This window comes from Phasianus colchicus, chromosome 7, assembly GCF_987193195.1.
Source record: "Phasianus colchicus chromosome 7, bPhaCol1.hap1.1, whole genome shotgun sequence".
In the NCBI taxonomy this organism is placed as follows: domain Eukaryota; kingdom Metazoa; phylum Chordata; class Aves; order Galliformes; family Phasianidae; genus Phasianus; species Phasianus colchicus.
Genome location: NC_143442.1, coordinates 11,817,396 through 11,844,427, shown reverse-complemented (window position 1 = coordinate 11,844,427; position 27,032 = coordinate 11,817,396). Strand labels below are relative to the sequence as shown.

Genomic DNA, 27,032 nt, shown 5'->3' with positions numbered 1-27,032 from the left:
TCATCAGGAAAGCGTAGCATTGTTTGCTCTGCTTTCCTGTGTGTTCTGACCCGCTTACCATTTCTTTGGTCACTTTTATCAGCTCTGCCAGTGCTTCAGGGGCTCAGGGCTGTGGTGGTGCTGTGCCTTTTTCTCCCTGCTCCTGCTGTGGGTTGCAGGCCTTTGTTGGCAGCCCCAGCTTGGTGTGTGTGCTGGGCAGGGCAGGGTGCAGTGAGTGCCCTCTGCTCCTTTGTAATGGCAGTTCTGGCTTTGCACAGTCCCTGTGCATGGCTGAGGCTGGATTATTTTCTAATTCCTCAACGGTTAAATAAGTTTTGTTGGATAGAATAACTCGTGCAATAAATATATGAATTAACTCTGCTTTCAAGATCATGCCACTGAGAAAGCTAAAAGAGATACAAAGAGAAAATGAGGCACGGGTAATCACTAAGGGTATATAAGGTTACACTTAGAGCACAATTCCTCTGGAGAAGACTGAAAAAATAGACTGAAAATTATCATCTGACAAGAAGTCCTCTAAGAGGAAATTCCTCCAGGAGAACTTAATTCTTGAGATTAATTAAATGAAAGATTAGAAAATCTCTAGATAGCTGTAAGCTATTTAATAAAACTGAAGCAAGCAATTAAAATACTCAGTTTTAGTTACCAGCAGAGGCATTGCCTCCTTCTTGTGGTCTGGTTCTGTCGTTGAACCCCCCAGTGGAACTTCTGTTCTCCCTCCTTTTACAGGAAAGCTGTGTGTGCAGCTCATTATTGCTGGGTGTTTTTGCAGAAGGATTTCAATAAAAAAGCATCCCTCTCTGGGTGAGGATGTTGTGGATAATAACTTGTTTGGCATTGGGAACACACATGTGGTCCTGAGAAAGTAGAAATAAAAGTGCTTTGTAGGAATTATACTAATGAGATGTATGTGAGAATAGCTTGAAAGAGGAACTTGATTAACATCTGAGACTGGAGTTGACATTTAGCCACCTTTGGGCAGACATTACACTGCTGATAAAACTGCTCTTTCTTTCTCAAACCTCTGGTTCCTATTTCTGCAGTATAATGACTTAAGCGTTTTTCAGTCCATCTGTTCAGAAGCGAAGCTGCCACCGTTCAGTGGAGTTGTGGTGCTACAAGTAAAAGGAGGAAGGTAGAAAAAAGGAATCTTTATGTGTTCCAACTACTGCTGTTACATGCGGCTGCTTCAGAATAGGATGTTACTTAAGTCATTAGAGAGGAGAGTGCTCTGAGATTCTTTCAGAGGTGCTCGTTGCCTTCCTCTTGTAGTTCTTGAGAAAATAGATGTGACGTTCAGCAAAAATGAAGGCAGATTAATACAGAAACTTCTGAAGATAAACTTATTTATGCTATTCTATTTTTCAGTTGTAAACATAAAACCACATTCTAAAAATGTGCTTTCCAAACTTAAATGACAATAATTAGTAGTCAGGAAAAGCCATAGTCCACTCTTTTCTTTTGGCAGTGTATAAATATCTTCATAACGTTTAACATTAAAAACACAATCGATTGTCAGGTTTTAACACGGTAATGCTAAAAGGGAAGAGATGCCTTTCCTAATGGCTGTTTATTGAATTAATAGTAATTGTGCATCTTAGTGGGGAAAAAAAAAACACCAAAAAGCAACAACAACAACAACAAAAAAAAAACAAATGTTGACTAATAATTACTAAAACAAACCAGCTTCATTTTTGTTGTAGCTTCCAAAGCATGGAAATAGGTTTCCCCTTTAGCCTGCTTTGCTGTATGCTACATGGAAAACAAACCATGCTTTGAAGGCCTCCCATCTCTGCAGTGAGGGTGGAGTTCCTCATGAGATGGCAGACCCACCTCTTTCCAGTGCCCTGACACTGCCTCAAGGTGCGTTAAGAATTGACAACAAAGGGAATGAATGCATATGAATGAAGGCATTAGGGACCCCAATCTTAAGCTTTTCGTGCATTTCCTGTACTTGCAGATAGTTATTAGGAACACATACATAGTAAACATTGTTATTAACTGTTGTGACCTAACATCACTAGGGAGTTCTGCTTCAGAAGTGTGTTTCTTCAGTGTCTTTGATCTAATTGTTGCGTATTGCGTATTTAGATATATCTGTACACATGCTGAATGAAATAGTTTCATCCTGATCTGTAGTAGATAAAAGGATGGATTGACAACAGTTCAAAATCTTTAATAGCCATTTCATATAGTCAATTCATATCTTACAGCAGAGCGTGTTTCCAAGAGTATGCTAAGAGTTTTAAACAATATTAGACAAACAGATCCCCATGCTCATGCTTCCAATTCGGGAGTGACAGGGAAATGTATCCTGTATGTTGCTGTTGTGTTACAGGTAATCATTTGCACCAAACAGCATCTTACATGCTTGTGCTTCAGAAAAAAAAAGTTGAAAGTTTTGCTGACCTTCTCAAACTTCTTTTGGCAATGCTGAGCTTTCCATTTATTTTGTCCCTTGTTTAACAGTTTTTTTGTGTGTGTTTTCAAAAGCACTTCCATTCACCATTCAAGGGATTCAATAGAATTCTAATAGGAACTGCACATAAATAACTACAGAGATCAATGCTCCAATTCAGCCAAGAGTTTTTTTTTGTGACTTCAAAAGCCACAAGAGCATTTATTATTAGAAACACACAATTGACTTTTCTTGTATTATCATTTTGCATGGTGATTTGGTTTTTACCACCACCACAAGATGTTCAACAGTTTCATTTGAAAATGATGTATTTACATCCTGCGTTCCACAGTGGTTTAATTTTTATCTTTTCTGTGGAGCCACATTCATGTCTGTGTGCATGTTCAGCGCTCTGCAAAGATCCAGCAAAATATTCACTCGGAAATTTTTCCTCAAAGGTCAACCAAATGTTAAGCACAGTGTCCTATTTGTGTATTGTAATGAAAACCGTAAAAGAAATTTTTGAAGTATGAGTTGTTGAATTAATTTTTGCATTTCCGACTGTATTTATGGAACTCATGCAATGTACAGCACACCCAGAACTGTTCCTGAGGCTTTCTCCTGCCCTCAGAGGTTCAGCCCGTGGCTGTCAGGAGGTGCCTTTGCCAGTGCTGGTCTTACTGCACTGGGAGCAGGCTGAGGAAGCTCCCACAGTCCTGGTCCTGAGATACTGGGTAGGCTATAAAAAGCTGGATGGTCTCACTGAGGTACTTTCAGCATTCTAGAAGCTTCAGAAAATTGGTGCTTTTTTCTGTAGGAGCAGTTGGAGATGGCTAACAGGGAAAGTATGGTGTGAAACTCAGCTGTGGCTTCAGTCATGCTGGCTGCCTGGGAATGTGGCTTTTGGGCAGCGCCTGTGTGCCCACTTGGGGCAGGTAATGATATGGTTTTATCACCTTGGGTGGAGTGCATACCCAGGGGGAAATGGAGCTTTGTTCTGGTTGTCAGGAGAGCGTTTGTACATCAGTGGGTGTTTCCTGCATTGATGTTTTGGTTTTCACAGTTGCTAATACTTTGGAAAATGAAATCAAGTTACCAATAGGGGCTTCTAGATGGCAATAGCCTTCGCTAAGCCCTCTGATTACCTGATCCCTGCTCGCCAGACAGTCCTGTGCTACAAGAAGAGGGTGCAGCTGGGGCTAGGAGCTGCTTTTTGAAGTTTCGGTTTTGGAGGAAGCTGGTGCTGACACTTTCCCCACCACTGCCCCAGTGACCTCAAGGCAGTGACCAGCAGTGCGGTCCTCCTACACAAACATGTTTTGACTGAGAAACATTTCTGTCGGGTAGGTGAGGAAGCAGTGTGTCTCTGGTCTTTCTCTCTCCTAACAGTTGGAGTGGTAAGATTACACAGGTGATGCTTTTGATGCACCTTGAGAAAGGCTTTGGTTGTGGTGAGGAGGAAGAGAGGCACCAGTAGGGCATGGTGAGAGCACAACTGGTGACACACAGTGCCATGACTGCAGTTACATTAATGCTCAACAGTTTTGTTATCACATAGAAATACATGCATTTAAGATTTGGGTGCTGTTGTAGTGTTACCTTAAGTGATAAAGGAAGTGAATTCAGACGTGCTCTTAGTTCCTCAAAGATCTTCCCCATTTCCTTTTACCGCTTCAGATTGCATTTGAGTCAGCTGCTTTCTACTTGACACTTATGTCATCCAGACATCTGCAAAGTTAGTGTGCTAATGTCTGCATTTCAGCTGACTGATAGGTACACCAAAGCCTATCTTATTTTGTCACTGCAGCATGAAGCTTCTTTTAATTTCCCTGGCTGTTCAACATTTAAGGAAACAGGGTAATAGAATATTGCTGGCATAATATGTTAGCCTGATATCAGAAGTCTGTTAAACATGGCTTTCTTCCTGAAAATGGCCATTTCATTCTGTAGTCCTTCCTCTATTCTCATAGATACTTAATATTTAACTAGAGACTAAGCTGGAGTCAAAGAAATAAAAATGGGCATCCACAAATATACATATATTCATATATATTCATATTATAAACACACGCATTCTTAGAGAAGCTTGGTTCTGTTAAGGGATTTGATAGGCTTGTTGAATCTTTCTGAAAGAAAGCATTTCGTGTATTTTAGGTTTGTGTGGATCTTCTGCTGCTTTTACTTCAGTGAGCAAGACTTACAAACTGCACACCTCATGTTGTTGAAACCAGGTGTTGTCCGTCCCCTCTTCCATTGCTTCTTTTCTGTAGCCAATCCTAAATGCCTCTGGGGAAAGGACAATAACATCTGGCATTTGTTTTGAATGCAACGAAGAGAAAGGGAAAGAAACATGTAAAAGATGGGGAAGATTGGGAAAGAAACAGTCTTCTTAGCTCTTCTGAGTAATTCCCAGAAAACTTGAGGCATGGAATTATTAAAACTTGTTGCTGGTATGGAGCAATGTAGATTTTATTGCTTGATGCTACATGCTGTTTTAAAGTTTTGCCCAACACATAATGTGTTTTACTGAGCATCGTTTCAAACTGGCTGAGGTTCCTTAACTAAGCCTGTTTATAGAACAGGTGGTTAGAAATTTACTTCAGAGACAAAAATATAGTCCTAAATTTAGACTAAATTCTTCCCTGGCCACTTCATTTACTCTATTTTGTACTTACCGTTCCGTTTGCAGAAGTGCGTTCTTCTGCCTGACGGTTTGTCTGTGGGAGTGCTGCTGTCCTCTGTGTCAATTATTTAAAAAAAAGTAATATCTAATTGATGTTAGATTTGGAGCTTCTTGAAAAACATTGCACCAGCCATCTATGGAGAAGAAACTAATCATGCTTCTGAGTTCTTGCAGACTATTAGACCTTCACTTCAGGTAACATAATCTGATTTTTTTCTATATGATTATATGTTTTTTTCTATATGATTATACTTCATTTTTGTATTTCTTAGTGCTGAAACAATCTCTTGGCTGTTCTTAGTCGATCTGCATATTTTTGGAGGCTTTATCAGCTAATCTGTTTGAGGTTTTGCAGTACGAAGTGACATGAGAGCAGACCTTCATCTACCCTGTGGGCTGTGCGCCTGACTAAGCATCCTCATGCGAGGAATTCCCTCTCTACAACAGTATGATGTAGCTGGTTTATATTTGTATCTTATGACCTGCTGAAAATATTCATTCCTTCCCATTTACCTTCTATGATCCTCTTCAGCAGAATTGATATCTGATCAGTTTGTATGCTACTCTGTATTGTTGTAATTGATTATCCCTGATTGACAAAGCGCATAAATTGTCAGAACTTGCAGAAGAAATGTATGCTTTTCAGAAAATTTTTAAGAATAAATGTTGGTCTTGTGTTCTGAAAGCACTGATGTCACTTCATAAAATGTTTTTTTCCTAAATTTATGTCCGTGTTACTTTGAATGAAGTGGATCTTAGGGTTAGTAAATCAGTAAATATAATAAATCCCTGAATACACTGCCTGTGAGGGGTTATTTAAAGGTGAAAAGTGCTGGAATTAGTAGAGGAAACATAAATTGGATCAGAAGCTGACCATATAGAAGGCTACAAATGGCTATAATGTATGGGCAAGTAACAGGATGGAGAGATTATTTATTAGTCATGCTCTTCAAAAATCAGTCTTGAAATTAATTCTGTCTCATTACATTCACTAATAACCTTGGTGCAAGAATTATGTATGTTCTTATTAGAAGCTGTAGACAACCCAGTTCAGAAAATTGAGTGTTTTGGAGGACTGGATTATCCTGTAAGGAAAATAAGAGGCTCATAGATTTGGACATTCAAAAGTGAGCACGATTTAATAATACAAAATCAAGTATTTAAGACATAAGGATATTTCTTTGGCTTTAGGAGTTGTAGTAATTCAAGTCACCGTTCCCAGTATGAAGAATGAGGAAGGCTCACCTGGCCACTTGTTATCGGTGCTTCGCTGTTATTGTTGCACTCAGTCTGTGCTGGCGGATGGGTTCATGGCTGATTTGGTAACAGCAGAGAATTGGTGAGTTTCATCTACAGCACCAAGAAGGGGTAACTGCAAGTGCATGGAGAGAAAGCTTCAGCACGGAGTTTGTACATGTTGTTTTGTAAACCTGTTGAGATAGAGTATGCTGGAGTACATTACAGCTGGTAGAGCATAGAGTTAGGATGTTTTTTTAAAGTATACTAAAAAAATTATCTTCTAAGAAGTGTACTGATTTTCAGAGAACTTGGTTATCTCATCTAATTGTTTTCCAGGCCTTCCTTAGTGTTGTATGAGAATGTACCTGGAAACAAATATCCTTCTTTGGGAGTTTTGTAATATCTTAATTTTTAAAAGGAGTTACATGAGTGGGATTCTAATTCATAAGACACAATTACAGTTTAAGTATGAATATTAGAAACTTAACAGTGAATACTCTGAATAGGTATACTGGTTTACTGAGATGGTGCCAATAAACTGAAATAATGGCCTCTTAAGTCAGGAGACTTGTGCTGAAATCAGCTGAAGTCATAAGAAAAATTCTGTTGTTTTTTTCCCCATTTCTCACAAAAAAGAATGCTGCTTGTCAGTGCTGTGGTGGTGCGATGGGACAGACGAAAGGGAACGTCTGGATCTGTCAAATAGCCCAACGTAGTAGTTGTAGCTACTTGCATCTTGCTCTTAACCTTTATGTCCTAGTTCAGATTTCCATTGCTCCAGTGGAAAAAAAATGAAGGCAAATACTTTATTTGTCTCTCAGCAACTTATGTAATTTTACTTATTGCGAGACAGGTAATGTCTGTTAAAGACTTAAACATGTTACTCTGTGGGCTGATCTGTCTCTCCTTCAACACATTTTAGTTTTTTTTTAGTGCTACCTGAATCGTTGTTGCAAACTCTAAGCAAGTTTGTAATGCTTTCGATGGTTTGTATATTTGTTGTGTATACCAGTGGGTCTCACATGGATCTTGTACATTTTAATTACTTGCTAAATTGTGTTTTCAGTTTCTGTTCTGCTTGTGTTTTGTCTCATCTGAGCTTGTTTGGCTTAGATCTATTACAGTATACATATAACAAAAAAAATTGTACAGGATTTGCCTGCATAGGAAATTGCTGTAAAACAAAATTCTGCTAACAAGCAAAATCATTATTTCAAGCTTACTCTACTCATGGGCACTCTCATTCACTATCGAATGTCCAGTTCATTTGGTTGAATCCTTTCCTGTGATGAAATAAAATTAACCTTATTATTGAATAAGTGGGTGCTGTTTGGGGTTATGTCAGAGAGGTCAGGAAGAAAAGAGAAAAGATGTGCTAGATTTTCATTGAATGGGACTGAGAACTGAACATCTGCATCGCGAGCTTTCTGGGGAGAAACCTTTCTTTCCTTCACCCAGGAAAAGGATTTTGTGGTTTTCCATGAATCTTGAACATCTTAATAATTAATATGAATGAAAACACAAAAATCAATATATAGACAGCATAAAATTAATGGATACAAAGTTGGTATTTCATAGATTGTTCAAAATTATTTTCATGACTTGAGTTCTTAAGTGCTTACAACAGCTCCAAAGGTAAATTCACGTAGTGCCTAAATGTTTGCTTTTGTTTTAGATGGGAAGCCTAAGTTTCAAAATCAGTTAAGTGGTTTTGAAGACCTCATTTACCATTTGACATGCATCTTAGAACTTGTAACTTAAAGCTAGCTAAGTTGTCAAGGAAATAGATGAAGATACAAATACATATAAGTTTTGATAGTTCTCCCTATCCTCCTTTACAATTTGGCTGCTGTATATAAATGGCTTACTTCTGTAGCAAATTACTGTTCCAAGATCAGTACTAATACCTTGTGTAATGCTTTCCCAAAACACTTTAGCTTAGCCACACAGGGTTCAGTTTATTTCCTCAGTTCTCCCTGAGTGCAGCAGTGTACGTCCAACCCTTCCTTGAGCGCTGATAGCCTTCTGCAGTAAGAGCCTCTGTAGTTGTGCAGGTTCCTAAACGAAATTGATGATTAAGTTGTTCTAAACATTAGTAATGCATTGTCTTTGAAGGGGAACGTATAGATTCATGGACATTGTAAGAGCTATGTTAATATAGCATAACTTGTTCTCAGCAGTAATATCAGTGAAAGCATGTTTGCAGTTTACAGTGTGGCTGATGCAACTCCCTCAACCTGCACTGAGCCCACTGCAGTTCCTAAAGCAGATTTTCCTATATTTCTGTTGCTTTTCCCCTTCCAGTTCCCGTGCCTCCATCAGCATTGGCAGTGACCTATGACTGCAGCCAGGGTAGATTGGGTTGGGTGGGCACTGATACTGTCAGGTGATAATTGTCTAAGTATCTGGTGCGTGGAGAGGTTGGGATGTTGCATTTGAGAAATTGTAAGAAACGACTTCAGAATCCATCTCTCCCTACCATGTGGGATTTCGTGTAGAGGAGTGTGTTTGTTCAGGTGCTTAACAATACACCTTGGATTTGCCTATCCCAGCCTACTCCTGCTGGTTTGTTTCAGTACCATTAGATGCTCTGTCACAAAGAAAAACTCTTTAAAGCAGGATGTTTAATCTTTCATGTATTTTCATACAGCAAAATGCCATGTTTAGTGTTTTCTTGGCAAAAGTAATGATGCGTATTTTCAGTATGCATTAATTTAAAAGGGCTGCACTTCAGCAATGCTCTCATAACTAGTAACGTTGACCGTGCAGTAAGAAAGCTACGTGGAGGCTTCTACTAGAGAGTTGTAATTGTAGGCATGTGTAGGTACCAGTTAAAACAGGAAGGACTGTCTTTCTGGAATGGTCTGCCAGGGTCACTGGTGAAGATAAAATCCAGTCTTTCCTGGGCTGTGTTGTGTGATTGTGTGCCAAAGATGATATGCTGTAGGGATCGTTGTGCCAAGTAATGTGGGATTTAAGGGTTGCTCGTTAACTAAAGGAATTTTTTGTCTTTTAGAGTTGCATAAATGAACCTTTCTTCTGAGAACTTCTTTTGTTTATGTATTGATATTCCTTGTTTATTTGTACTGCCATCATCATTTTTTCTTTTCCTCTCACATATTATTTCATTTTCAAACCTTGAGGAGAAAAAGTCTGCATCAGAATGACTGGTACAGCATGCCTTACAGATAAAGGAGTCCAGTGCTGTGTTGGATCAGGTTAAAAATGCAAGCTCAGTGATGCTGACAGTGGTTAGTGTTATCAGGTGTAAGGAGCTGGCCCTGTTTAAACTGAACCTTACTGGTGCAGATACATAATAACTGGCAATAAATTGGTTTCTGTTTTGCTTGCTTTTTAACACTGTAGATAGGGGTGACTGTAGGTTTTATTTAGTATGACTTGTAACTCATTTTCAGTGCTCTCGGTAAGCCGTGGTGCGTTTCTCCTCTCCTTGAGGTAGTGAAGACAAGGATTGACAAAGGAGGCAGCTGGTGTATTGCAGTGTGTTGTGTAAACTCCACCATTCATTGTCATGGCAAAAGAAAGAATAAGCATAAAACGAGCATAAATTTGAAGTTATGTGAGGATCATGTTGTTATTAATGTACGGCATGTAAGTAACAACCCTTATTCCAATGTCAGTACCTGATAAGAACAGTGAGATGTGTGACCAGTGTGGGCTGCTGCCACTGACTCACCATGCAATGACAGGGAAATTACTCAGTTTTCTGCATCTCCTTCTCCTGTTTCATAAATGAGAAATATTGTTTCCCAGTAAAATATTCGAGATTCTTGGATAAGAGGAGGTTATTTTTCTTGTATGCCTACCGAATACATAAATTTGAAGTGAGAAAGTGCAGCGAATACCAGCTTCTGTGCGTCTCTTTCCAGTACAGACAGAACGATGGAGTCTTGTTATTCATTATGGGTTGTATTAAAGCATCTCATATTCTGGGAAACCTTAGTAAGCACAAGCCAAAAGAGGTGTTTAGGTCTGTTTTGGTACTTGTGTTTGTATTCTGTTCAAGCCTTTTTAGTTTTACTATCTGCCTAGCTAAGCACAGATTCAATAAAATGTCTGATGAGTGCATTATTGACCATCTAGTTTTCTTCTATATGCCAGGCACTGTGCCACCTTCAGATGAAATAGTACAGGGAGCCTTGTAGAGAAGTTTTCTGACAATATTCATCATCTCTTTCACGTTATGTCTTTAGCTGTGTTATTATATCACTCAATTTTCATGATCCTTTGGAATACTTGACCTTTCCAGCACAATCTGCATTAGCTTTATAGTCTTAATCTCTCTCCTGGCACCTCCTGAAACAAAACACAAATTAATGATGCAGATACCACAAAACAAATCACATGCTGCTTGTTTCTTCCCAACTGTTCTTCACTCTCATTGTTTGCTGTATTGTATGCATGTCCTTGTGTACTCAGTGGTGAAAGGGACCTAAATAATGCAGGAATTTTTAAGGGGGACAGTGGCAGATAAGTAGAGAAATGATGCTGAGGATTCAGATATACAGAGGAAGGTTTAGCTAAACATAAAAAGAGCACCAGTATTTCAGCGCTGACAAGTGGATGTTAATTTTTGGCTTTGATGCATGGTTTGGTTTTTAATGAATTCAGGCTTATTTTGTGATAGTCTGTAAATAGCTTTGGAAGTGGTGGAGGATGCATGAGATGTCTGGTCTCCAGCACTGCAGGAGAGAATGTGCTGTTGGCTCTTTCTGTAAATGATTGCCCCTGTATTTCTGCATCTTTATCTCTATCCACTGAATTTATCATCCTTCATCCTGCTTTAATTTACTGAATTTCTTACACTTTCTTTGCAACGAGTGCCTGATCTGACTTCATTGTGATAAATAAAAATAATCCAAATAATCCCATTGATTACTGTGTTTAGCACCCCATTTTACCCAGCTGTCCTGCCCCACACTCAGTGAATACACAATCTGAAACTTCTGTTTTGAGTTTCCTTTTACGTTTTTCCCACATTGTGACTGTTATCTACTCTTATTTTTCTTTTGAAATTGCTTTTGCTGAAATGCATGCAGCCGCGAGAAGATCATTCAATACCTCAACTCCATTTTACCCTTTGGACCATGATTCTGAACGAAGGCGCTGCATCCTCTCTGTTGTGGCCCCTCCTGTGTCTTCCTTGTGCTGCCGTAGTGCTTACACCACACAGTGAACCGTGGTGGGGAGTTGGTCTGACTGAAAAATAATGTTGCCAGAATTGTGTTGTTTCTTAATTCTCCGCTCTGGGTTACCATATGGCTGTGCAAATGGCCGTGTCAGCAGTAGGGAGAGGATGATGCAAGGCTGGAAACAAGTGGCCAGACACAGGAGTAGGTCAGGATTGCTGCTTTAGCTAGCAGTGCCAGGTTATGTCAAATAAAGAGTTCATCAGAGTAATGCTTAATAATCCCTGACATGATCGCGTCTTTTGAAATCCTGGTATCTGTGGCTTTTTTTTCTTAACTTCTTTCCTTCTCCCCCATTTGTTCAATGCATTTTCCAAAGCTGCTTGTTCACTTCATTCTTATCATTAAAAGTGATCAGTAGGGATATCAGTAGAAGAATTACGAAAAAGAAAAATTGGAATCTAATTGTGGAGTGTTGAAATATGTATTTTAATTTAAATTACAAAAACGGACATTTTCAGCTCTGAGCCTAGACTGAGACATGCAAGTAATACAAAATAGCGTCTAAATCGCGTGCTGTTGTCAGGTAAATAGACGTTCTTGCTGGATCTAAGACCGTATGTAATGGTGCATCTGCCTGCATTCGAGTGTCAAAATGTTTCAACTGAAATAAAAATATCTTTTGTTGTTCCTCAAAAGTTCACCAATTATGTTCCTTCTGTTCCTTATTTACTTGTATCTTGGGAAAAATACAAAACAGAAAACTCGATGTTCTTGAGCAGTGTGATATGCTACATTAATACAGGTTTTCTGAAGCTTTGCTTTGGTATTCAGCTGTGCATGCTCTTTCAGGAAGAGATGATATTAATTACCCTCTGGTCAATCACGTGAGTTAGAGTTTATCACATTGTCCTTGCCTTCTTTCTGACTATTGGAATCCTGATTATTGACCTTCAGAATTTCCTTTTGTTTCTAGGACAAAAGCATCAATCTGGTTCTTTTGAAAATTAAACTCTGAAGTAAAACAAAAATCTGAGTTTAATACAGGAACAAATGTGTGTTTGCTCAGTCTATAGGTGATCCTTTGGTGTTATGATTTTTTTATTTCTGGTAAATAGGCCATTCTTACAAGTTTAATATCAGCATCCCATGCGCTATCCTGCTGAGGGTGAATTATTGAATTCTGATGTCTTTAACTCCAAAACAGAAAATGAAAACACTGTTCAGTGGCAGGTAAAATGTAAGTATGTGACTTTTGAGGATTAGTCCTATCGCTTCTACACCATCCTCCAAAATATACCAAGGCCTTATAATATTGTGTGTGCATTCCCCAAGCTGATACTGCTGTCCTGGGCTCACAGTGCTCCCTGTCTCAGAGGTAATGTTGGCTGCTTCCTCCTATTCTTGATGGTTGCATGTTGTCTTTTTGGCCTGTATCCATCCTGTTCTGCTGATACCTCCCAGTAGTATAGATCCTCCTGCAAGCTCCTCTCCATAAGCCATTTCCCTTCTCAAAAGAAGGCATGATCTTCGTTCAGGAATTGTTCTCTAATTCCCGGGATAATATTTTTCTTGACTTTCTACTAACAGAGATGGTAATTTTATTTTCTTTACCTAAATATTACTGTCAAACAGTCAGCTTCATATCTCTCCCTTATTGCTTTGCGTAGATTCTGTGTACTTTCCATAGATGTCATACATTTATCTGCAGCTGTTCTGAAAATGGGCACCTAACTAAAAGCTCTCTAGTTTCCATTAAACCAGATAGTGTTCTACTGCAAAGCAGTTTGTATACTCTGATATTTCTCAATCATATCCAATAGAAAACTGAAAGGGGCATCTTAATGAAGACAGCAGATCAGGAAAGCAAGCTAAGAACAAAAGTGAATTTTAGATAAATGTTCAAACAACTATAATTTTAAAACCTTTCCCATCTCCTGTGGTTAAAAATTGAACAGTCCATGGAATTTCAAGAAGAGACGTGAAAACCAGCTTTGTGGCATTATTAAAACTAGCAATGTAAAGATGACATAGCTACTCCTACTCCATCTTCCCATATTGTGTTTCAGAAGCGTCACAGCAAGCTTACAAAATGGTTTATGAAATATAAAGTGGCAAAAGTATTTCTGGTTGTTGGTAGATGCAAGCTACTTTGCTGTAGTGACCACTATATGCCAGAGATGTATATGCAGCATAACCTATTTTTTTTAAAAGCCTATCACGAAGAATGCATAAGCTGTATGTGTTTGGGTATCTGTCCTCTTCAGTTATTTATTTTAGATTTCTTGAGAGCTAGATGAGATTTTTCTGCACTTCCATGAGCTCTGTCAGCACTTGCTCACTCTACTTGGCACCTCTTCATTTCTCTCCTGTTTTTTCAGCAGATTTTCTTAGAGGAAAGCAGATGATCTAACACTGAACAAATCCTAATTTGTGTTTCTCTTTATATACTTCGAGAGGACAGATGGACATGTCTGTTATTTAATAGTGCTTCTTGAAGAATCAGCACAGCTCCTAGCAGTCTGCCTGCCTGTCACCAGCAGGCACAAGCTTCTTGCTTGTTTTATGTTAAATAACAGGGATTTCTGCTCTTAGGATTCCAGCTGTGACTTAGAGAACAGCACGTTTTTGGATGGACACTGTGGATTCCTCATACTCTTGGCTGGCAAAAAAAGTTATTTTTCTTTGAGAAATTTTTGGGTGACCTTTGGTTGAATAAACATGCTGTGCTGGTCCTTGGAGAGTGGGAGCTACTTTTCAAAGGGATAAGGCTGCAATGGTGGTAAACTCTTCAGCATAGCCTCTGTCTGTCATAGTCATTATTAAGAAATTCCTGATGCCAGCTCCTGAATCTGAAAAGGACAAGCTTTGATTCATTTCTTCTTTAAGTTTTCCTCTCTGAGATGCCTCCACTGACTGGAGGAGCAGTATGTGCCTGTTACAGTCCACCACTGTTTCACTTGTGCTTAGCATCACTGTGCCCAGAGACCAAGGGGTCCAGCTGGAGTCATACCACTTGTGTTCTCTGGCTTCCCAATCTCCAGTTTCTGGCCATGCTGGCGCAGAAGGGAGGGTCCTTTCCAGTGCAGGCCAAAGCTGGGATGACTTAAACATTTATTGGAGTGTGTAAGGACCCATGGAGCTGTGTTTTTGTTACTCTTCATAGCTTCCTGGAGCTGTGCAGTCCTTTCTAGCAATGGGTTACCCTCCTTCCTGAGTTGCAGGGAACAAATTACATGCTGTTGTCACACGTTTCCACAGAAAACGTCAACAATTTCGCAGCAGGCTGGGGTGTTATCAGTATTTACTCAGTTTCCTGACAATTCTGGGGCTGTGGAGCTGATATTGGCAGCCCCATTTCAACAACATCTTTTTGAGATGGCTAGTTGCTACTTACTAATCCCTTGCGACCGATACTTGCTGGTGAGTACTTGTTCTCTAGTCAGGGCTGCTGGGCTAACAGAGCTGGGTAGTGGTTTGCTCCTGACTTACCACTCTTTGAGTCTTTGTGTACCTGTTGTGAAATAATTGGCTTCCAAGCAGAACTGAATCTGGTGATATTCTGGTGAGAACACATTGCTATTTAAGTAGTAATTGCATCTTGTCACTGAGGATGGCCATTTGTGCTGCTAGTGTCTCTGTTTTGGGAAAATGTCTCTTCTGCACATCTACAGGAGTGCAGCAAAGGCCTCATTCCCTCTGCTGAGCAGAGAGAAGCTCCTGCAGCTGCTTCAAAGTCACCTACAGTGCAATGTGTATGTGAACAGAAACTGGAGAGCACAGGGAACCCAGATGGGATGTTACAATTGATGCCTTCCAAAGCACTTCAGCAACATTAGACTGCATGCGTGCTGGAAGATTTGGTTATGGCAGAGATGGAGTTTGTGGCATTGAGATACGGGGGCAGGATGTGCATAGGAGGGCACAACATAAGGAACTCAGATGACTAATGAAAAATGCCTCATGCTCAGAACTAACAAAAAATGTTTTTGAGTAATGTTAGGGCACTGTTACTGCTAATAGAATATGGAAAAATTAATTCATATTAACAAGAAAAAAAAAGCCAGTAAAGCTTATTTTTTTAATTATTATTTTTTTAATTATTATTTTGTAGTAGTATTAGATAAGAGAATCTCATGAGTTGTATTTAAAGCCTGAGAACCTATCTTTACTGCAGTTGGGAGAATTATTTTCTGTAGGCAATATAAATAAGCTGCACTTCTAAGATAATACGCCTTATCTATTGGGTAAATAGTGTTTGGCATAGCCTTTTTTTTTTTCCCCTCTAATAGAGATGTTGAGTTCTAGTTAATGAAACAGCTTTGGAAGAAGCAGTCCATGGCTGCAGTACTGATGCTGCCTTATAATAAAAAGTCTCATAAAAGCATTATTTTTAGGATGTTGTACCTTTGTCCTTCAGGGAAAAAATAATTCCTGTAAGAAGTAGAAGTTTCACTTTATGTCAGAAGATTGCAAATAAATTGAGGAAGCTGAAGGCATGTTTAATTTAACTGTAAGAGTGCCTGTAGAGGTGGGTGTAAGACAGGTTGGCCCTGACTGCGGAGACACAAAATGAAAAGAGTTTCCAAACATAGTGCCCACCTGGAGCAGTGCAGGTGTGCCAACTTTGAGAGCTTGTCTCCTTTTAATGCCATCTTTGTAGATTCGTTTGTATGTGGTTATGCTGTTCCTTCTCCATGTGCTTTCTACAATAGATCACTTTAAAAAATAAATGTAATCTTTTATCTTCTTGGTGTCTCTTGATGCTTATACAAGCTGTAAGTTCTAATCTCTTTTTAGATATCAAAAAACTTAGCTATGGAAAGCTGTATCGTGTCACTGTCAACATCCTTTTTAGATTATGAGTAGACTTGCGATTAATCAGTTTTCCTGCACTGTTTTCTCTCCTGAAGGTTTTATTTTGAAGGAGAATCATCACTAAGCATTACGGGCATTGATTTAGTTCCCTTTGGACAGATAGTAGGGAAATGAAGGAGGATGATGTCCTCATGCCCAGATTCATCTGTCTGTGAGGCAGTTTAAGGGAAGTCATTGAGTATGCAGGTCCTACACTGATTTTTCTGGTGGGGGGGAATCTTTTAAAATCAATTTGCTATTTTCTGTAATGCTATGTAAACAATGATGTTGCATTCATCCTTTCCTTTTACAAGCGTGTGGAAGGCTGTTCCATCTTCTGTGCCCACCTCAGGTGAGTAGGACACAGAACAGCAAAGATAGGGGTGGAACAGGGCAGAGAGAAAAGTTGGAAGGTGGTTAGAGAGGTAGGCATCATGCGGAGAAGGATTTGGGCTGTGAAAGGAATTGAAAGTAGAAAAGGGGATTGTTCAGCCTTGAGAAGCGAAGGAGGGACATGGAAGGGATCAGGAATACTTGAAGAAAGGAGAGAAATGATGTAGAGCTGATGGTTTCAGTAATAATTAGCCTTGTAGCTTCAACGTGGCAACTGCATCAGCTTGTGAATATGTAACGTGCAGGCCCTGTGTTTGTGTCTGCCTTTCCAGGGGAAGCAACACTGGCCAAAAAGAGCCAGCCTATTTTAAGATCTTTTTAAGAATGAAATGTAAGCAAGAATTGTGAGGAGTTTTAGAACTGCATTTTCCTTTAGGTAAAACATAAAATCTCTAGAAGAGCTCTGGGCTTTTGGGAAGTTAAGCTAGATTCTTCATAAAAACTTAGTTCACATACATTGCTTTTGAGTTTACCTACTGACTTGATCTCACAGGTAGGGTTTCTCATTTGTTGTCTTATGTCAGAGCTTTCCTCCATTGCTCCTTTTTGTCTGTTGTATCTGTTGATTTCTTTTTGTTTTTTGTTAATCTTTTTTCTTCTGTACTGTGTTTTGGGTTTATGCAGTTGGTCACCTCTGCACCATGGAGAAGGGGTTAACAAGCAAATGCAGCTTGGTGGTTCTTTGTGATTTCTGTGCACGTTAGTGTTGCTGGATCTGATCACACCTGATTTGATGTTGAATTTTTCCTTAGAGACTCCCTGTGACTCTGGGATGGCTGACACCAGGATGAATTCCAGATGTTCCATCCTCCTGCCACCAGCAGTGTCTTGCCTGTGGCATTATTCAGAGGGAGACACTGCAGTTCTCATGTGTGCTCTATATTTTGAGTTTGTTCTTTCACAGTAGCTTCTGTTCCCTTTTAGAAAAAGGAAATGAATCTGTCCCAGAATGTTGACTGCTTGGCCTTGAGCAGAAAGCGCTCACTGATGGCCTCAAAGGAAAGGTATTCAAGGAAGCGATGACTTTATTTGCTGGCAGCATAGCATCTCTTCCACTACTTCAGTAGAAAACAGTGGAGATTTGAATTCCTACCCATACCAAAGGGACAAGAAGCTGAGAAACTTGAGTTCACTCTGCAAATCTTTCTTCATTAGGGACACTTGCTTTTACCGTCACTGTCAAAGGACTTCAATCCTTTTAGCTTCAGGGAGGCCTGGAGGAGTTTCAGAGTCTGTCAGAGATTCACATCTCTGCATACTGACGTTTGTACTGAGTGCTGATGAGAGGGGCTTTATATGTATGATATATTTCAATTATTTTTACCAGTGCAAGTTCATGTGCAACTAAAAAGTTAATTATGCTCTTCTCCAAAATAGTTTCAAAAGCTGGGTGGAAAAAGAGCAGTCTAATTTTAAGTCCTTCAGTGTGTTTGGGTTGGGCCACAAGCGTGCTTGAGAATGTAGTTACTTCCTCGGTGTACACATTGTAACATCATTTTCTTTCTTGAGTTTTTGCCTTGTCTTTGATAGGGGCTTTGGCTAAATGTCAGCAGTCCCCATGATAGCTTTTACTGAGTTTCCAAACGTTAAATGTTTGGTATTGTAAAAGTATATTGATTTATGGTCAATGAATATGGCTGAATATGGCAAAATGAGGCTTTTTTATTTAAAAAACAAACATTACCTTCTGGTATTTGTAACGTGGCAGCTTTGCTGGAAACATGCTCACCAAGGATAGCATCAGGTCTCCACTGTCAGTTTTCCATAGACTACCATATGCTTCCAGAGCTTGTTCCTTCTGTTATGAGTTTGAAATGGGCACACATTTGCTGGGTACAGTAACTCATTACCTAAAGCTCCTTCTCAGTGGAAATGGTTTGTAAGCCCTTAGAACAGGTCAGGCCAAGCTGTTGTGGTATTGTTCTTCATGGCACCTAGGCTGGCTGTGGGGCAGTGCATTTGTGACTGACTCTTTATTGACAGCCTGGGTATTAGGGCTGCTCTTGGTTGGCTGCAAGAGCGTTTGTTTGACATGTTTCAGTGGAAGGGAAGATCCAAATGTGTTCTTTTTTTGCTAAGCATTTTGTAAATCTTCCATATACTGGAAGGTGAATTAGTGTGGGTTGAAGGTTTTAAACCGATCTGCTGCTTCAATCATTTGACTTTAAGAATACAGCATTGTTTCTCTTTGATTCTTAAACACTGAGAAAAGGCTAAGATAGGCAGTTGAACTGCAAATGTTATGTAACATAGCACATATTCATTTTTTAACATCAAATTTTTACATCTAAGTAGAGCTAACTTCACCACTAAAGCTAAACTTCACATGTAAAGCTAAATTTATCACTTGATTAAGACTTTAGAGATAGACTTTTATGGTTAAATGATTTTTATCATGAAAAAGTAAATGTCAGTTATAAGTAAGGAGTGGCCAGAGCTGCAGCCTGCTGGATGTTTTCTGAAGACAAATAAGAGATTATTTAATTATAGGCAAGGTGTTGTCACAGGTGATGAGCTCTTACCATGTTGGTTTGCTGCCAGAGTATCAGCTCTTTTTTTTTTTTTAATAGTAGCATGATAAATAATAGGGTGGCATAAAGCTTGTCATATCTTTTATAGTTTTGTAGTACTTTCTCCTTTTAATAAGTCATTGCTTTTGAGCTCTGTCACATGCTAATTCCATGTGTGGGTGCTCGCTTGCCCTGCTCAACTGTTTTATTTCAACTGGAGCTGTGATCCATTTATTTTATTGCTTAGTTTTGAGTTAGCTTACTGGTTTGTAGTGTTGTTGTGCTCCTGCTTCTCTGGGACATGAAGCTTCATACTGAGCTGAGCCAATGTGTTGAAGAGGCACTGGGGTCTCTGTTTTGCTGAACATGAGTGCTCTCGAGGAGAAGCTGTTTGCCTTCTCAGAACTCTGTGAATTGTAGAGTAAATGAATGACTGCATTTCAAGCCAGCAGTATCTTTTCTTGAATGGTGCTGGTTTTAGAAGTTTTCAGTTCTCAGCAGAATGCTCAGGTCATTTTTCTCAATAGAATGTTTTACTAAATGCAATGAATAATGCTTAGTGTTTTCATATATGGAAACACGTGTCCCTTACCTGAGAACTAATTCACTGTTATGTTTAATTAGAAGTCAGCTTCTTTTGTATCAATATGTGAAATTTAACTGTCTGGGCTGAGATGAATAGTATATAATTATAAATTTTGCCACTGTGAATTTTATTTTCACTTGGGTAACGTAGCATGACTTCATTTTGATGCTGGTTTGTGTTTAAAAATATCCTCTTTCAAAGTTTTGTGGCAGTTCAAGTTCCATTCCTGCTGTTTTTCCCTTTACTTTTAGAAGGTGGAAATGCAGAGATGTTTTTGTTGCAGTATCTTCACAGTTAGCCTTGGTCATATGCTGCTGCTTTCTGTTCCGTTGGTAACTACTGCAGTTTTTGTTAATTTTGTGGTAACTTCCAAATAATACTATGTAATTCTGCAGAGAACAAAACTACAAGGAAAGAAATACCCATTTTCAGAAATAAAAGAAATAAAACTTGACTATTTTCAAATCTACTCTGATAAGCCCTAAGAATTATAAACCTCTTAAATAAGGTTGGGGCATTGCCATCCTCTTGCATTACCTTTTCTCCCAATACTTTTTTCTTACAGAAGCTTTGTATGCTTCTGTAAGTTTGTCAGTTCACCTTCAAAAGAAGGAAATGCATCCCAAAAGTGAGGGTAATTTTTCTTTCTACTTTTCTATCTACTGAGTTTGTAGAGCTTAAAGCGGTTGAAGAAAAGTGTGTGGAGCCCACAGTCTGAGCCTAGAATTTCAGAAGGTCATAATCCCTGACAGAATGCCGTGGTTGAGGTCAGCATGACACAGCTTTGGAGAACCATTGGGTTGGCTTCATGTTGCACCTCATAAGAAATACAGATGGAATCATGCTGTCTTTTTTTTTTTTTCTGGACAGGATCTATGAAAATGACCCTTTTATAGAGTAGATTTTTATAGTTTACAAATCTGGGAAGCTTAGACCACTTTGAGATCATTTGAGAAGCAAAACTCCCCCCTCCCCAGGTTCTTTTATTTTTATTTCAGGTGAATGATTTTCAGATTTAACTGCTAAGTCACTTGAACACAAGCAATATTGTCACTGCCAGATTCAGTCAAATCTCTGTGAACTTCTAGTCCTTTGGGGTTGGCTTGAAAATAGAAATTGTTTCCTATAAAGAAAAGCTTTCAGAAGAGACAGAGGTGAGTCAGAAAAGTACTTGTCCAACACTGGCTTTAAGTGGCTTTAAGTAGCAAAACTGTGAAATCTCTTAAAAAAAAAACAAAAAACAAAAAACAAAAACAAAAAAAAAGTATTTGAGATGCTCTGAGTTTCTGCACAGGTCCATCACCAAACTTGCTCTTCCCTGGGTAGAGAGGATTGAGCTCTGCTGCAGGGCTGGGCAGTGCAGGATGGAAGCTGAGAGCCAGGGGCATGGCTGGAGTGAGGTCACTGCTCTGGGCAGCGCTGCTGGAAGGCTTTCCTTGGCTTGTTCTTTGTTGGAGGAAGAAGCAAAGTTGACAGGAGTTTTCCAGGCAGGTAGCCAGCCAGCCATTATTTGAATGTTCCCAACAGAAAATCGATGTTTTTTTGGCAAAACTGAAATTTTCCATGTGAAAATTTCTATTTTATGGAAGTGGCATTTCTGATTAAAAACTAAGTTTGATGGAGAGTGTCCAATTAGTTACATTCAGCCTCAGAATTAGCATCTGCTGTGTTTAAGTCTATTGAAGGTAGTTTGGCTTAGGTTTAGTTATTCTGAACAGAATATACGCAGACAACTTTCCTCCCTCATCTAATACTTCAGTTCAAGTGCCAGCCAAAATTCAACTTGAAGTTGGCTATAAGTAGAATAAAAGCTTTTTCTGAATTTTACCAGTTAGTTTTCTGTCTTCAGCTTCAAAGGCTTCATAACACAGCTGTCATGGCTAGAATTAATGCTGCCCATTCAGCCAGCTGCTCTGGATTGATCTATGTGTATTCCAGTGGTTGGTAACCAGATCTGATTTTCTCCATTGCTCCTTTCTGTTAAAGCTGCCTTCTGGTAATTGTGGATGAGGCTTGTTGGGTATGGAGAATGCATGACTTGTACTTTTACAGTCACATCAAGTTATAACATGCAACTTTGTAGCATACAGAGGTGTTTTTCCTCTGTTTTATCTACTTAGTTGTATCCAGTGGTTGAAGGCCAGCAGTTTGTATTTTATTTTTTCTCTTTGAGCTTCTTAAACTATGTTAAAAATGCAGCTTCTGGTTTTAGTTTATCTGAACTTGAAGTGATTTTAGCTTTTTTTTTTTGCTTTTTTTTTTTTTTTTTTTTTAACTTTTGGTGAGCAAATAGTTTAGGCTTCCCAACCTTAAAGTTGCATGGAAACTAGAATTTCTTCTTAATGCAAAATCAATTTAAAACTATTTAACCTATTTTAGGGAACATGTTAAAAAAACTTACTGCAAGTTTATTTTGAGAAGTTCCTATCAAAATGATATTTTGGTAACGTTCCACTATAACCTCCATTTATTAAATCTTATTATAGAATTGAGTCATGAAACCAAAATAAGAGATCCAGCTTTGGGAATGGGAAGTGTTGTATTAGCAATCATCTGTGTTAGGGTAATGGACTGCCATTTTAAAGCATATTTTCAAATAAGGGCAGGTTCTGAGTTTAATCTACTTGAAATCATCAGAGGTGGAAGTGAGTTTGGAAAGCTGTTCTCTTCATTCCTAATAGTCTTTTAAAATAAGAAAAAGCCTCCAAGTATCATAATCTAGCAGCTGCATACTAAGAAATGAGGTGATTTGTTTTATTAATACATTTGCATATTTATTTATAATACTTAAAAAATAGAAGGGTAGTTAAATTCACCATTCTGTGATACTTAATACTCCTCTTCCTCGTTCTCTGTGCAGGCAGCTTTATCCTTTTCTGCCCTTACACAAAGAATGTTGTGTGTGGGAAGGTGCGGTGAGCCGGGCCTCACCCTGGCCTGCAATTGGCTTCGGTCAGCTGTAAAATTTGGTTGTTTTAGTGTTCTGGCCTCCCTGATGGCTGTAATGACCACCGGGGACCCATCCAATAACATCTGGTAATGATCTGTTACTTACTGTGACCTTGTCTCTTCCCTTCTCTGACTTCCTGCAAATTCATAGCATCTGTTTTCATATTACAGGCTTGAAACTACCAGTATACTCAAAGATGTTCCTGGCTTCAGCAGCACGCTCGACTTCCTCTTGCACTGTTATTCTTTTCCTAAAGTGTTCCATAAAGCTGTCACACTATGATCAAGTGACTCCTTGGAGATCAGCTCTAGGTTGTTTACAGAAAGCGATGAATGCAGAATGGCTTAATAGAGAGATAGCAGCTCTGTTTGGGCTCGTTAGGGTGCCTATGGGTACACTGGGTGCAGCAGGTTGCCAGTCATAATGTGATATGGACAGGTATTCTTGGATAATGAATTTGAAACTTAAGATTGGATTCAAAGTGAACCATGTTGAGCTATTTGGAGTCTAGATTTGTAATTCCATTTATTTTCTTTCTATGCAAATTTTCAGTGTCACCTCAGGTCATATCTAATCTGGAGCAGCTTCCAAACTTCCCATACTGTCCTATTTCAGACCCAAAGCCGAGAAAGTGAGCAGCTGAGTTTGAGGCCTTGTTTCAGAGCACTGGGCGTACGGCAGTTCAAGTATAATGAGTATTGATGTTAATTAGTCAGAAGCATCACTTATAATAGGTTGTTCTGTTAGCTGCACTCTTGTTCTTGGGGGAAGGGAGGAGAGCAGGAGGGAACTGTTGAGTTGTAGAAATGATTTAGTTTTCAGATGAAGCAATAGATTGCTGTGGTGCTACTGAACTAACTTTCTGTGTTCTGTCACTCATGCTCCAGCTTTCTCTAACTGATTATCTGCTATCCTGCGTAGGGTGACTGAATACGTATTCATGTTTTTATTTATTCTTTTTATATTGGAAAGAACGCAATGTTGGATGGTGTGATGGAGGAAGACACTTCATCTTATAGTTGCAACTATAAAAATCCCACTTGATATCGTGCAGCAGTTGCTCAGATTTAAAACCCCAATCCCAAGTAGTATTGTAAAGCATTTCCCAAGGAGGGGGTCATTTACAAAAACTGTCTTCAAATAATTTTTGGACTGAGAGTAATTATTGAATTAGTTGTCAAGCCTGTACCAAAACCCACAGCCAATCCCCCAAAAGCTACACATGTAGGATGTTGTAATACGTTGTATAAATCTTCTATATTTTCTTTGCACTTCTTGTAGCTCTTTTCTCCTAATTGAGTTATGTGGATAATGTTAGTAACTGCATCGTCAACTACATTCATGCTACATTATATTACAAGGATTTTCTGTAAGTCTAGCCTACTCTTCCACCTGTTGTATCCAATTTGTGTGACGTGTTGGTCCCAGATCAGCAGATGGGCCGTGCAGTGGCAATAGATGTCTTCTGGGTCACTAGAACACTAGAACCTTTAAACAAATTGAAAAGCGTTTCAGAAGCTTTGCTCTTAATGTGACAGTGCAGTAGGTTCTTTAGATTAGCCATGAAAAAGAAAATTTCTCATGTCCTTGCATGCATATGGGTATACTGCACTATATGAAGGTGGCTGTCTTATGTGCAGTACAGGCTGCTAAGTCTCTTAAAGTACTTTTTACTTTGAGTCAGCAAATCAGTTGCACTCTTGGATAAACTAAATTTCAGTTAATTACTTTCTTAACCAACTGCTTAATTATTAAGCTGCTTAAAATGGGTTAGTTTATTGTAAGCCAAGCAAGTTGTCATTTTACAGTATTGTTTTATATAAAAGAATAGAGAATGCTGAAAATTCACATTGGAAGCTTCTGTATGCTCTGTAATGCCCTAACCAAGCAAGTATCACAGGAATGTTCTGCCCTTTGATAGGGAACACTCCCTAGAATTGCTTCATTGCTTGAAACCTGAGCTCAGGCAGGAACTGCACAGCTTACTCCCTCTGTAGACCTGAGAGGTAAGTGGAGTTTCATTGCACAAGTTCTGTCCTTCTCCAGTTTCTGTAGCAGCACATGCTTTGGATTATTAATTCAAGTGTCTAAGTATTACACCCTTAGCAGAAGGTCCTGAAAAATTATAAGCAGAAACCTTTTTTGCATGCAAAGATTAATCTAAAGGAAATCCAATTTAAGCAATTCACTTGTGTATAAAAGATTTTAGTTAATGTGAGCAGTCATGGTATTGTCCTTGAGATGCATATGCACACATGTAGTACCTTTCTCAAGCTAAGCTTCTGTTTAGACCAGATATTCTGAGACTCTGTGGGTTGAATCTGACCTGCTTACAAAACCCATGTTTCTCCTGGGGCTGCAGATTTTGCTTTGGAACTTGAAGTCAGCCTGAAGTTCTTTATCTGTTTCATGCTGTCTTCTGTGATTCTGTGATATCTGTTGGTGAGGAAGCAAGAGGTTGGGACCAGGCTCTTCTCAACGGTGCCCAGCAACTGGACAAGGGTAAATGGACACAAACTAGAAAATAGGAAGTTGGAGGGTTACAGAGCATTGAATAGGCTGCCTAGAGAGGCTGTAGAGTCTCCTTTTCTGGAGATGGTCAAAATACACTAGGACACCTTCCTACGTTACCTCCTGTGGGTAACCTGCTATTGCAGGGGGTTAAACTAGATGATCTCCAGATGGTCCCTTCCAACCTTTGAGATTCTGTGATTGAGCAGTGCCCAGTGACAGTTGTCTTCATTTCAGAAGAATACACCCAGTGTGATTGTTTTGTTTTTTCTTTTTATATGTCAGAATTTGCTGGGAAATCAAATAGTTAGGATGTATAACCTCACAAGGAATTGGTAGCCATCTGTGTGTTCTTCTGGTATGCTTACAAAATGTCCAGCAAGATCAGTAGTAGCTGCTCAGGAAAAATTGTATTCTCTGTATTCTTGATGTGTCTGTGCTTAACGGCTGTGTCCTTTTTTGTATGTACATATGTTGACAGAGGTTTAAATATGCTTTGTGTTCATATATTTGACCAACAAAGCAGTTACATGTGATAGCCCTGCAGATCTTAGAAGGCAAAGAGTGTTTTTGAGCGTATGGCGATGAAGGCATTTTAAAGTAAATTCTACACACTTGCATAGTTTCTTTACTGACATGTGGAGAAAGGGTACGTTTGAATGTCATCTGCAGAAAATAGTCTGTATTTTGTCACCTTCCTCTCTATTAGTTTTGTGGCTGTTACATTTCTATTTAGTGGAAGCGTTGTAGGATCAGTTATTATACTTAGGCTGTTTTGTAGTTTCCTGGAGGATGGCTGTGTAATACAGAATGGCTGTTGAGGCTACTACATACTGTGTGTTGGCCACACTTCATTGCCTACACTGGAACTTCCAAGATACAGTCTTGACATGAAGAAAGCATGCATGAAAGGCTGTTGTCCACCACAGAATTGCAGACTGTAGAGCTGTTTATAAGGAATATCACTATATGTGTCCTATGCTTGTCTTCATTGCTTAAGAAGAGTGGAAAGGTATTGCCACATAGCTCTCTGTGCTAGATGCACTTCTGTTCTGACCAGCATAGCTATTTGTTTCCTAACAGAACTCGTTTGGATTCTTTGACCTTTTCATTTCTGTGCATTGGAGTAAGAACTGTATCGCTGTCTGCAACTGTTCAGTGTTTGGTTGGACTGAAAATCGTCTGTGCTGGGTCTGCAGACTGTGTCTGTGAAGGGCGCTGAATGTTTGCTTGGTTGTGAAGGATTCTGAGGATCACTGAGGACAGGTTTTCTTCATGCTCAATGGGATGAATTTGCTGTTCTGCTTGAAACCCAGAACATTTCTCTCTGAGTTAAGGCATGGGGAAGGAAGAAACACTGTCAGTTTTAATCAGCAAACAGAACAAAAGTAGGGTGAGAATGGGCAGCAGAGGTGGGATTTGCCTTTTTGTTCCACGGTGTGCCTTTTTGAGGCACGGTGTGGGCTGTTGAGTGAGTGCCCCAGCTCACTCCCCCATGTGTTCTATTCTGTCACATTTTGCTGCTGCGCAACAGATGGCAGCAGAGGGGCATCTGAATGGGAGCGTGTATAGAGCAAAGGGGTGGAACTGAATTCTTCTGTGTGGAAAAAATGGCACCCGTTGACATTCATTAATGCTTCTGAAAATTAGTAGAGACCAAACAGTGCAGTGCACAGTGGTGCATTGCAGCAGTGGGTCAGCTCTGTTGGTGCAGCATGCCAGGCTCTTGTTCATGAATACAGAAGTGCACAGCTA

General features: G+C 39.3%; 1 protein-coding gene across 7 annotated transcripts in view; it reads left to right on the top strand.

Moving 5' to 3' along the window:
- PTPN4 (protein tyrosine phosphatase non-receptor type 4) overlaps positions 1–27,032 on the top strand; it is a 95,346-nt gene that overhangs the window by 6,748 nt on the left and 61,566 nt on the right. Inside the window, exons 1-2 of one of the 7 annotated variants that reach the window (XM_090143703.1) lie at positions 20,897–20,970; positions 24,688–24,772. The exons of 3 other annotated variants lie outside the window; for them this stretch is intronic. The gene's annotated coding sequence lies outside the window, so the exon portion shown is untranslated. Of the gene's footprint in view, positions 1–4,479; positions 5,277–5,379; positions 6,421–20,896; positions 20,971–24,687; positions 24,773–24,937; positions 25,269–27,032 lie in introns of those variants that run through there. 3 more of the 7 variants (XM_090143705.1, XM_090143701.1, XM_090143706.1) reach the window with 3 other exon arrangements.